The sequence below is a fragment of the Papaver somniferum genome, chromosome 11, assembly GCF_003573695.1.
Source record: "Papaver somniferum cultivar HN1 chromosome 11, ASM357369v1, whole genome shotgun sequence".
In the NCBI taxonomy this organism is placed as follows: domain Eukaryota; kingdom Viridiplantae; phylum Streptophyta; class Magnoliopsida; order Ranunculales; family Papaveraceae; genus Papaver; species Papaver somniferum.
Window position 1 is genome coordinate 13,217,216 of NC_039368.1, and position 12,088 is coordinate 13,229,303.

The 12,088-nt window shown below is 35.9% G+C and overlaps 1 pseudogene; it reads left to right on the top strand.

Moving 5' to 3' along the window:
• The first annotated feature begins 534 nt into the window (after positions 1-534).
• On the top strand, positions 535-10,999 carry LOC113324141 (annotated as a pseudogene).
• The last annotated feature ends 1,089 nt before the right edge of the window (positions 11,000-12,088 follow it).

The window sequence follows — 12,088 nt, forward strand, 5'->3', positions numbered from 1 at the left end:
GCATCTCTCATTCAATAAGTTCCAATAAATACTTATGCTAAAGCTCACCATTCATGGAGATTTCACATCACAATATTTTCAGAAACTGCTCCAAACAAATCAAGGTGAATCATCTAACTCAGGTGATAATACTTTCCCTTGGAAAGATTCTGGTCAATAAAGAAATCTACTCCAAAAAATAAATATTTTGTATGGAGGGCCATTAATAATGGTCTAGTTGTAGACACAAAAATTAACAGGTTTGTTGACACAGTATCCCCGGAATGCTCTCTCTGTAATTCTGCAGCTGAAACAGTGGACCACCTCTTGATTCATTGCACTCATTCCCAAGCAATTTGATTTGCCTCACTACTGGGACTCGGATTATAGGAAACTCCAAATATTACTCTTCCTTAGCTAGTTTAAAGCTGGTTGTTCAATGGTAACAATGAGCACACTATATCCCTGGAGATGTCTATCTTATGGGATATATGAAAGACGAGAAACACCAAAGTATTTGAAAGAAAAACTACTAATGTGCAAGGTACTCTAAATATGGCAGGCTACTGGCTCAATCTTTACTATAAATTTAGTATGGATGATAACCTAAATGCTGAAGTTGATGTCCCTATTGTGGATGTAAATATGATTATGGAAACATGGACCCCTCCACAACATGCTTTCATAAAGATTAACGTGGACACAGCCTGGAAAGATGGAGCTTATGCTTGGCCCGCAATTTCCAGAGACAGTAATGGGAATTAATTGCATGGATGCAACTACAAGACTCGGCACTTCTGACAGTGTTATTTATGTTGAAGCAGATGGGTTCTAGCTAGTAGCTGAATTAGCATCGACCATGAACATAAACTCTGTCATCATTGAAGGAGATAGTGAAGTAGTGGTTAATTGTTTAAATGGGAATACAAACAATCCTCCATGAAGGATCCAGAAAAGCAAAGATGACACAAAAAGATTACGAAACAACTTCAACAACATTGCATTTACGCATGTACCAATACTAGCCAATGTTGCAGCTTACCCACTTGTTGGTTTTGCACTCTGTTAGAGCGTTGCTCGGTCGAACTCGCATGTGTTGCTATCTCAAGCATGTTTTTCAATGTTAGTGATCAAAACTATAAGTCTTGATTTCCATTCTACTATAGCTAAGGTCTCGGACTAGGATAGAAAGTGTAGTTGAGCTCAAGAACTCCATGGAAATCATCATACAAGACGAAGGACTACTCAAGGAACTGGTGGATCTTCATCGACTAAAAGGTATGTGGAGAATTGAACTTATCTATCACTCAAAAGTCTATTTATCTCATATCTTGAGACAAAAGTCGTTTTGCTATATAGACTTAGATTATACACATTTGGTATTTCGAGCCAAGTTTACCTCGCCTATCTATTTCTCGAAATATTTGTTGGTAAAGCTTTCGCTTTAGCCAATTTCATCTTTACCTAGTGAAGAAAGTCATGTTATGTTTCAATCACTTTGAAAATTGCTCTGACGAGAAATGGTTTGTGAATAACAACTATATAACATCCTCTGAGAATGTTTCAATGATTGAAATGAGAGTTTAGACTATATAACCATTTGGAGGATATAAGTATTGTTGTGGTAACACATATATGTATAAGTACTTATTGCTTGAACCGAAGTTTGTGAACTTTGTTGATCAAGTGAACCGGAGTAATGCGTGAGCTAAGTACGCGAACCCAGTCCGCGAACTGGCGAAGTTCTCAAACCCGAGAATTTCTTCTGGAGTTTGTGAACTCCATTCGGGAACTTAAGTCCGCGAACTTGAGTAGGTTATGTCTAAAAACGATGTTTAGTGAACTTATCTTTATAAACTAAGGAACGCAATTGCAAACCGTGGCTATAGAGTTCATGAACCGATTCATGTGAATCAAATCGTTTTTGCTTCAATTGTGTCTTGTGTAGTACATAAGATTTCCTTGCAATTGAACAACTCTCTAACTAATTCATTTGAGTCATTTGAACTAGATATGGTGAAGAAGAACATGGTTGATATGAAAGTGATCATACGGCTAACCATTTGGTTAACTATTGTTGAACCAACTAATGTACAAGTTTGGGTACGGTTACACAAGCCCAGGAACGTGCATTTTATTTATGTATAACAAGCTATGTTTTCGATCTAACGGTTGATAAATATTATCTTGACTCTAATCAGGTTTTCATATAACGGTGAATAATGAATGATTTGCTACTAAGCTAACATTGATTGCAAACCCTGATTTGAAAGACTATATAAGGGAGAACTCTAGCAACTGGGAAACCTAATCCCCACACATTCTGTGTGATACTAGTTGTGATAAGATAGAGTCGATTCTCCTTTAACCTTTGTTTCTTCTTCTAAACCAGGTTAACAACTTAAAGACTTCATTGGGATTGTGAAGCTAGATCGATACTAATTTCTTATAGTTGTGTGATCTGATCTTGTTGTTTCTATCGTACAAGTACAATTGTAATAATTGTCTTGAGATTTCTATCTCCAATAGGAAAGATAAAAGGAATATATACAGAAGTAGGCCTGTTCTGGACCCTCGTTTTCAAATCTAAGCCTCTTTTTTTATTTCTTACAAATCTAGGCCAATCAAAAGGATTCCATCCAAATCCGTTATCTCAGTCAATTTCTCGTGTTGACTATTCAATATATCACCAAAATATCTTGTAGAGAGATCTCGTGAAGGTGTTAAGATTACTAAACTTCCCTTTCTTTACGTGTTTCAGTAGCATAGTTAATGTCGCCCACGTGTGTCGATCTGAATGCCTAATCTAAGATCGCTGAAATCTCGACGATACTTGAACGACCACGATGGACGTCCATAGAAATTAACGTCACACATGGAATCAGTAATCTGAGATATCCAGATCTCAGAGAAATTGGACGGTCTAAATGCTTAGTTGGTTAGATGATACACGAGAAAACCCATCTAATAGCAGAAGAGAGACAGTTTGATTCTCATTTTCTTCTTCCTTCTTCTCTCTGGTTTATCTGAATCAATTTTTTCTTCTGCTAAAATCGAGAGATAAGTTAGGGGTTTCTCTAAAATCAAACCTAATCGTGGTTTTTTATAACAAATTGAATCACTAGCAAATGCAAAAATTAGGTATTTCGACAACTAATGCAATTACAAAAGGCAAAAATTAGGGTTTCTATGAACTAAATGGGTATTTCGATTTACGATGGATAAGAAGACATCAAAGGAGGGGTATGATTGATCTGAAAAAGTTTGACTAATGTTTTGATGCTCGAATTAGAGAAGGAGTATTTGGAATTAAATTAGGGTTTCACTGAAAATATTTAGATGAAGAAATTGATGATGGTTCTTAAATTGATTGAACATGGGAATTCGAGAAAAGGGTTTAATGGAAATTGAGAAGCAAAAGAGATGAAGTGGTGGTTCTGTTATAAAGAAGATGTTGTTTTGATGGGAATTAGATGAATGTGTTAGGAGAAGTGTTGAACTGTTGCAGGTGAAAGGATATGGAGAAATGGTAATTGTGAGGGGGTGCTGTTACTGCCATGGGTTCTTGCTGCTGAGAAGAGACATTGTTCATGGGTTAGAGAGGAAGAAGATGTTGTGGTTTTGGTGATATTAATTTGAAGTGGATTTTATGGATTTGGTGGTTGTTGGAATTAAAACAAGAAATTGGTCTTCGGTTACAGTAGTTGATGTTGAGTTTAATGTGACAGATGAAGATCGAGAAAATTTAAAACGGAGATTGTAGGGTTTCCTTTGTTGTACAACCAATGAAGAAATTGGTCATCTGTAAGGATGTGAGTTGGAATTGCATAAGAAGGTTAAAGGGGTACTTGAGTTTTATGAGTATTGTGTTTTGTTATTCAAGAACATGATGAATTATGTTATGGTGGATTTGAGTTTCAGTGAGTTTGAGTCAGAGATAAGAACAAATAGAGAATGGGTTTCGAAATCAGTGATCCGATGAGGAATTTGGTGACTATTAAAGAGGATTGTGGATTGTTTCCGATTAGAGAAGAGATGATGAATGATTTGCTGGTCAATTGAAGATTGAAACATAACTGAGATATGTTAGTATAGAGATAGGTTGAACTAAGACTGCAAGTAGATGCATGTTAGGATTTGAATGTTGTAAATGAATGCGTTGAAGATGTATTGGATTTAATAGTAACTATTGTTCTAATGGCTGAAATAAGTGAAGGAATTGATGGTATTCTTTAGAATCTATAATGGGTCTGTATTGGGATTACTTGGTGTTGATGGGTTCTATCTGCGGATGGTTAGCTATTGTTGAAGCTGCAATATTTGCAGTATTGTTGCTGATAGATTGTCTACAAGGTATTGCTGAATTAAAATATTTCTGTTGATGGTTGGATGTTGTTGAAGATGCAGTATGGTTTGAAATTTATTGTATCGGTATTGAGGTAGATAAGATCGTGAACCTGAAATGTATTTGAAGCAGCTATAGGAGGATGTTCAATAATAAACTGTCCTTATTTTGTGACCTGCGTATATAGATTCTGGTACCTTTGATGGCTCTAGTAATGTTGTCTATATGCCACCACCAACATTGCATCGTCATACTGCATTTTCCTTTGTCATATAGTGATGGAATCAGATTGTGCTCTTGCTGGTATTCAAGGTTGAGCTGAGATTTGAAAAATGATGGAAATATAAGATAAGCTGCTATGGATTATGGAGCTGTGAATGGTGACGTGTACAAATTTTTCCCATGACAAGATTCCCATGCAAGCAGTCCACATGGTATATCCGAGCCCACATGTACAAAATCCATGCTGAGTTAAATGAGTGGTACAACATTAAATCAGCGATTCAGAGGACTGTTAGGTCTTTTTATGTACACTTAACGGTGCTAACTTTCCATCCATCACATTTGGTCAAAACTTGCCTAGTTTTGTAAGAAATAAAAAAAGAGGCTTAGTTTTGTAAACCATAAAAAAACAGGCATATTTTTGTAAAAAGCCCGAGATAAAAAGTAATCACAAACATCTTCGTCTCATCTTTTGTGATTCCACAATATCTTTTTTCTCTGCGTCGATTAAGACTATTGTGAGGTGATTGATAATACTAGGCTGTTCTTCGGGAATGTAAGTCCGGATTATCAATTGGTTCCTGTTCACCTTAATTTATCAAAAGACGGAACAGAACTCATAGGTATATTCGTGGGAGACGGCTTTATCTATTATCATAGACTTTTCTGTGTGATACAAATTTGTTTATTAAAGTCTTCGACTTTGGGTCGTAGCAACTCTTAGTTGTGGGTGAGATCAGCTAAGGGAATCAAGTACGTAGCATCCTGCTGGGATCAGAGACGTAGGAGCATAACTGTACCTTGGATCAGTATGAGATTGGTTGGGGTTCAACTACAGTCCAGACCGAAGTTAGTTTGGAGTAGGCTAGTGTCTGTAGCGGCTTAATACAGTGTGTATTCAATCAGGACTAGGTCCCGGGGTTTTTCTGCATTTGCGGTTTCCTCGTTAACAAAATTTTGGTGTCTGTGTTATTTCTTTTCCGCATTATATTTGTTTATACAATTGAAATAATACAGGTTGTGCGTTGTTCAATCAATTAGAATATCCGACTTTTTGGTTGTTGATTTAAATTGATTGACACTTGGATATTGGTCTTTGGTACCATCCAAGTTTATCTCTCTTGTATTTAAATTGAGACTCGCAGTTTGCTTGAGTAAGATTTAAATCTAGAGATAGAGATAAAAACTCTTTGATATACTTTTTGTCTAGATTGAGTCTGACTATCTAGTTGATTCTCTAGAAAGTATATTGGAGTTTGTCCATATAGATTGCTAAGCGAAATATTGGGTGTGGTTGTTAGACCCCAACTTTTTCAATTGGTATCAGAGCAGGCAAACACGTTCAAGACCTCAAAAGTATCTGTTTGTTGCAATCTGACTCTATGGACAAGAGTATTATCTCTGACAAACGCGTCACCAGAAATAAAAGTTTTGTCTCGTCTAATACTATTAAAGAGAAAGGTTCTTCAATATCGAATATATATGAACCTTGTGTTCTGACAAGACAGACAAACACTGACATGTGTGATTCCAATTACCCTTCAAAATAGACCATCTCCATTAATGAACGGGAAACATCTGAAGAGAGTGAATTGATTCTAAATCTTGCTAGAAATCCAAGCTGATAGATTTAATCGGTTGAAACACCATGTCAATGTTCTTCTTGGTGTAATAAGAGACTTCAAATTCAAACAAAATACTGAAAATCATTCTTCACGTATGACTCTTGAGGCTAGCCTGAGAAAGGATGCCTTGGAAATTGAACATCGCTTGAGTAAACTCTCTATTCAAGGATGCTCTAAGCAGTCTAATATACCAAGTACTTCTACTACGACTGAAAACGTTCCTAAACCAGAAGTAAAATCAGAATCCCTTCCTGAAAGAAATGATGTGATTGTGTTTTCTACACCACATGGAAGAAAAAAGTCTCCTAACAATGGTTGTAAAACTGTTTCTAATGATCTCCTTTTTGATCAGAAAGTATGTCTTTTTTGTGATTCAAAAAGGACATGTTGAACGAGAGAGAAAATCCAGGTTGAATGACAAATCTATTGATCGTCTTCAACACACCTTAGATTTTTTTCTTGAAGGCGTAACTGACATTCGCATGTCTAAACCAATTGGTTTAGTACTCGCCCTGTGTTCTATACCAGGAAGGTAAGTTCAAGATGTTCCTCAAATGTTCAAAAGAGAGACAGTCTTCCTAAATCATTTCATCGAAGAAGAGTTCATAAATCTTCTTGTGATAGAAAGGTAAATGATGTTATTCTCGATGTGAAAAAGGAACCAGAAGAAATAAGCAAAGATGGCGAAGACAATCTAAAAATGATAATTGAAGGATATAAAGAGTTCATTAACAGGTTGTCAAATTTCCCTGGTCAAGCTACTTCAGGTAAAAATAAAAACTATGCATCTTATTTTGATGATAGCAAATTTTATGATAACTTTTCATATCATAATCGTATTTCCTCAAGATTTTGGAAAAAGAGATTCAACCGTAATCTACGGTCATTTGATGAGCTCAAGGCTCATACTTGTGCTAATTAATCACAAGGAATAAGAACTTGCTCATAAAAATCTTGTTGAGCAAGTTGTGTAAAAAACAGGTATACTATGGAGATTTTTGTATTCTGATTAGTTGAGCTATCTTCTTATCGTCTATAGCTACTAGAAAGTATGTGTGTGTCTAGTATTTTTTCTCTCTTTGCAATTTTTGTTGCCTGCTACACTTGTGCTCTAAAATTCTTCATCAAGGTCATGGAATTTATTGAGCCATGTATGAGTCTCTCATGTAGCAAAAGTTTTGTTGTTTTTTTCTTTGAGGGTCATGTTGTGTTCTTATGTGTACACGGTTACCATCACGGTTCAACAGTTTGTAAACCCTAAAAACCTTCTTCCCTAAGAAACCCTTAAATACCAAAACCTTGAGTCACGTTTGCATACTCATGGTTATTTTGGTTGTCAAGAATGTCTTCCTCTTTACATTCTTGGAGTTTTTCTAAAGGTTTTCTTGATAAAGGTATTGGTTTTGAGTCCAAAGGGAGGAAGAAAAGAACTCTTGTTGAAGATAATCATCCCAATGCCTCATGTTACTTTGCCTACACACATGAGGATGTTGAGAAAGAGGAGATGATTCTCTGCCGAAGTGGTTCATGATTTTCTTAAATACTTTAAGGAATCTAAACTGCAGCTCGTTGATATCTTGAAAAGTTTTGATGTGTTGAAAACTGAGTTGGAAAAGGTTACCACTCACCTTGGTCTCATAAAATCTCACATCAGTGATCTTCACAAAGAGAATTTCTTCTCTGAAGGTGCAAGGGATGCTGTCAGTCACAAGCTCAAAGATCTCAAGACTCGTGAAGATTCTGAATCGTCTATGTGATTGTAGTTCGTGTTCGGACATGGAGTCCGTTTTTTCTTAGCTTTTTGATTTTAGTTTGCTAGTAAATCTTCTATTTTTCTTGTTTTGCTTAGTAGAATAACTAGAGTTTGGAATAGCCATTATTGTGATTACACATAGCTATGTCCAACGTTTTCATCTTCATGTTTTTAGATTTATTGGTTTAAATTCTAAATTTGTTTGGAAGATGATTTTTTCAGTATTAATCTTTATGGTTTTATATATTGCAATATTGTTATGGGATATGTGTGTCTACGTCCGTGAACTTGGTGGTCCCATACTTTTTCAAAAGTAAAGTCGTCCGTGAGTTGATATGTATGTATTGATGAAAGAATGAATTGACTTTTGACAAATACAAAAGTTAAGCCTATTATGTCAAATTTTAATAGAATATAGGTTAAAATCTTTTGTTTTAAAGGATTATGTCTATTGGATGTCATTGTGCAAATGGTGATGGAAAATAGAATGAATCCTTGTGTATTCCGCAGTAATTGATCTTCCCTGATCCATATTTTATGTATTACTGTGAGGCTCCGTAATGTGTATTATGTTGAGCACTAAACAACCAAGTTGATTATTTTTATGATTAGCTTTGTTGTTGTTCCGTGAGATACTTTATGTCGAGCATTTTGAACTAAATTAATCATCTTGTTTGGTTATTTAGTTATGACTCCGTAAGTTTTCTTATGTTTGAGCGTTTTTGACTGGGTTGATTATTTTCATGATTAACTTAGTCATTGCTCCATAGATTCTCTTATGTCGTGTATGACCAATTAAATTGATTACTTTTTTAATTAGTTTAGTTGTGTATTTCAATTAGATTAATTGTGCGTTTTCTTGTGATAATCTAATTGAGTGCTTTTAAGTCTCCATAAGTTTACTTGTGTTGAGCATTTCCAATTAAGTAAATCATGGGTTCTCTTATGATTAATTTAATTGAGTTGTTTGGATTCAAATTCATACTTGTATGTAATTTGTTCTGTCCAAATAAATCCTTCTTTTCTTTTTGAAATTAAGGTCACTCCTGTTGTTCTTTCGGGAATGACATAATGTGGGGGAAAGTTCTTTTGAACTTCTGCTTAATTGCCAAATCTTTGTGGGGAGTGCGACTGTGGAATATTTTAGGGGTTATCTTGTATCTTAATAGACTCCTTGATGAATGCATTTATCTTCGTCTTTATGATTGCATCTAAATAAGATGATATATGCTTTCTTTTGGTCATGAAATGTCTCTTTCGGAAATTTCATTAGGATCCAGTTCTTGTACCTTTGCCAATTTTATTGACAAAAAGGGGGGGAATTAATATGTAGTTCACACTACAAATACATATGGTTTTCGGATCATTATGTAAGGGGGAGTGGTTTCCATGTGAGATGGAGTATTGACTAAGGGGGAGTGACATATCACCATAGTATTGTTGTTAAAGTTGTGATACAATTGAATTTTGACGTTGTGTAATGATACTATGACACTGTATAACAATGATTGAGAACTCTTGTTTTCTCGTTGTTATAGCTACAGATTTTCAACAACTGGTGATGCTAAACTTACAACCTTTGGGATCATTGGAGTACTTGGAAGTGACGAAGATTTTAAGTAATGTTGAAGATTAGGCATGTGGAATAGGAGCTACAAAATTTTATTGATATATTTTTTTTGTATTCCATATGTATTGATAGTTTTGTCACTAAAATTGACAACGGAGGAGATTGTTAGAGCATTGCTACGAGACCGCCAAGGAAAGAAGATATTTTGGAGTTCGACATGGAAGGTGTTTGGTGAGAGATGGAGAAGCTTGTCAAAGATAACATTGTTCGAGATATTGGCATTTGCAATTTCACAATGAAGAAACTGGAAAAACTACTCAAGTTTGCCCAGACCATGCCTTCAGTTTGCCAGGTTGGCGTACTTGGCTTAACATCTTTGGCTAAAAGCCCAAAACACTCATTTTTATACTTAGATATGGCTTCACTTGCTACTTAGTGATTTTTTGCCACTACGCCACTACATGTTAATGCTGATTTTCGGTGAATTGTGTAATTAGATGGAGATGCACCCAGGATGGAGAAATGATAAAATGCTGGATTACTGCACGAAGAACGGAATCCACGTAACTGTAAGTTTAGATTGTCAAACTTAACATTCTAAACCTAGATATATATACTAGATACGAAACCAAAATTTCATCCCAACATTTTAGTTAAAGATATGCAAAACCTCAAATTATTGAGAAACCCGTGGACTCTGTTCTGTCCTTTGTGTTTTTATAACTGGTTGAGATATATGTATGTCTCGTACTTGCATTTCTGAAAATCTAAGGTATGAACACTGGCCTCTTTATAATTTTGTAGGTTATGTTAGACAAATGTTGTAAATACACTTGTGGGAGGACAAACTAGTCCTAGATTAGTCAAAGGCTATCCATGTGAGCAGAAAATTATAAATAGAGTAGTGAGCTAGACAATTCAGACACTGAGTGGTTGCATAGAAGAGTTTCTCTTGCACCTGAAACAAGTCTTTACACGCTTCACCTGAGTGGAGCACTAAATGACTAAGCATGTTGTCTGTATCTGTGCGATACAGATAGTATGTTACTTATATGTAATTGCAGGCTTATTCCCCTGTCGGGATCGTCTGAGGGAGGTAGGGATCTGATACATGATCCAACGGTAGATCGTGTAGCGAATAAGTTGAACAAGACACCAGGGCAGGTACTAGTGAAGTGGGGACTTTAGAGAGGGACTAGTGTTATACCAAAATCAACTAATAACGAAAGGATCAAAGAGAACATCCAAGTGTTTGGGTGGGAAATCCCTGACCAAGATTTCAATATTCTGTGCAGCATCTCTGATCAGGTAATTTACCAAGCTAAGTGTTTCTTGTTTACAGTAGACGTTTTCACTTTGTTTCACCGGTCACTAATTGTCAAGATTATTATGCTATGTGATTGCCGCAATTGCAGAAGAGAGTATTGGACGGAGAAGAGCTCTTCGTGAATAGGAGCGAAGGACCTTACAAGAGTGCTCAGGAGCTGTGGGATAATGAGGACTAGAGTGTTTTTAGGTTTGTACCTTTTACAAATGCCCCTACACCAGGCATATATGCCGTGGGCTGTAACTTGTTTTTGGAATCTTTCTTGTATTTAAAGATCAACCAAGGCTGGGAGTCGAAGTGATATGTAGAAGCTAGGTGTAGTACAACTGCATATCCTAGCAGCTCCTCAGATATGTCCAATAAAAATACATCATTTCCCTATTGTGTAATGGTTTAGCACTTGTTAGCTATTGGTTGTATATTTTTAACTGATTATTTATGGGTGCTGGTTTACGGGGGAAGGAAGTGTACCAGAGTCCATAGAAACATGGATTTTTGTACGGGAACTTCGTTGTTTAGTCCAGTAAACCCGACCCGCGTTAATGGCTAGTCCTTTAGTCCACTAAACCCGATTCGGGTTAATGGCTAGTCCAGCGGGAAAACATATTTACTCGCTAGTATAAAAAAGTTTTAGAAAGAGGAAAATAACTCTATTAATCCTAACATATAATGCCACGTATGTTACTGTTGTAAATAGAGAAGGAGAGAAAAGAGACACAAATTATAGAGAAAGAGACACAAATTATAGGGAAAGAATCGAGAGAGATTTTCTATTAATGAGACACAAATTAGAGGGAAGGAGAGAAAGAGACACAAATTAGAGGGAAAGAATCGAGAGAGATTTCTATTAATGTGTGTGGAATACAATGTTTAAAGCTTCTATTTATATTGATATAAGACTTGGTGCCCAAGATATGTAAACCTAAATTTAGACACAAAGAACATCTTAGTAAGTAAACATGGTTTATAACACTCCCTCGATGACCGCTAAGTCATTACAAACATATCAGAAAACTCAAAAGAGAAAAACCTGAAATTGCATAAGCATGTAAAGACTCAGATAGTGTTGGCACGCATATGTTGCCTCGTTAAAATCTTGACAAGGAAAAACCCAGTGGGACAAAATTTTGTCGAGGGAAAAAGAGTACAACGCGATAAGTCCAGTAAATGCACCTTTGATGATGGCGCTCCCCTGATTAGTACTTCAGTTAAATCTTGGCTTGCAAATCTTGAGTCATGACTTCCCAATTTCGATAAACGAATTTCT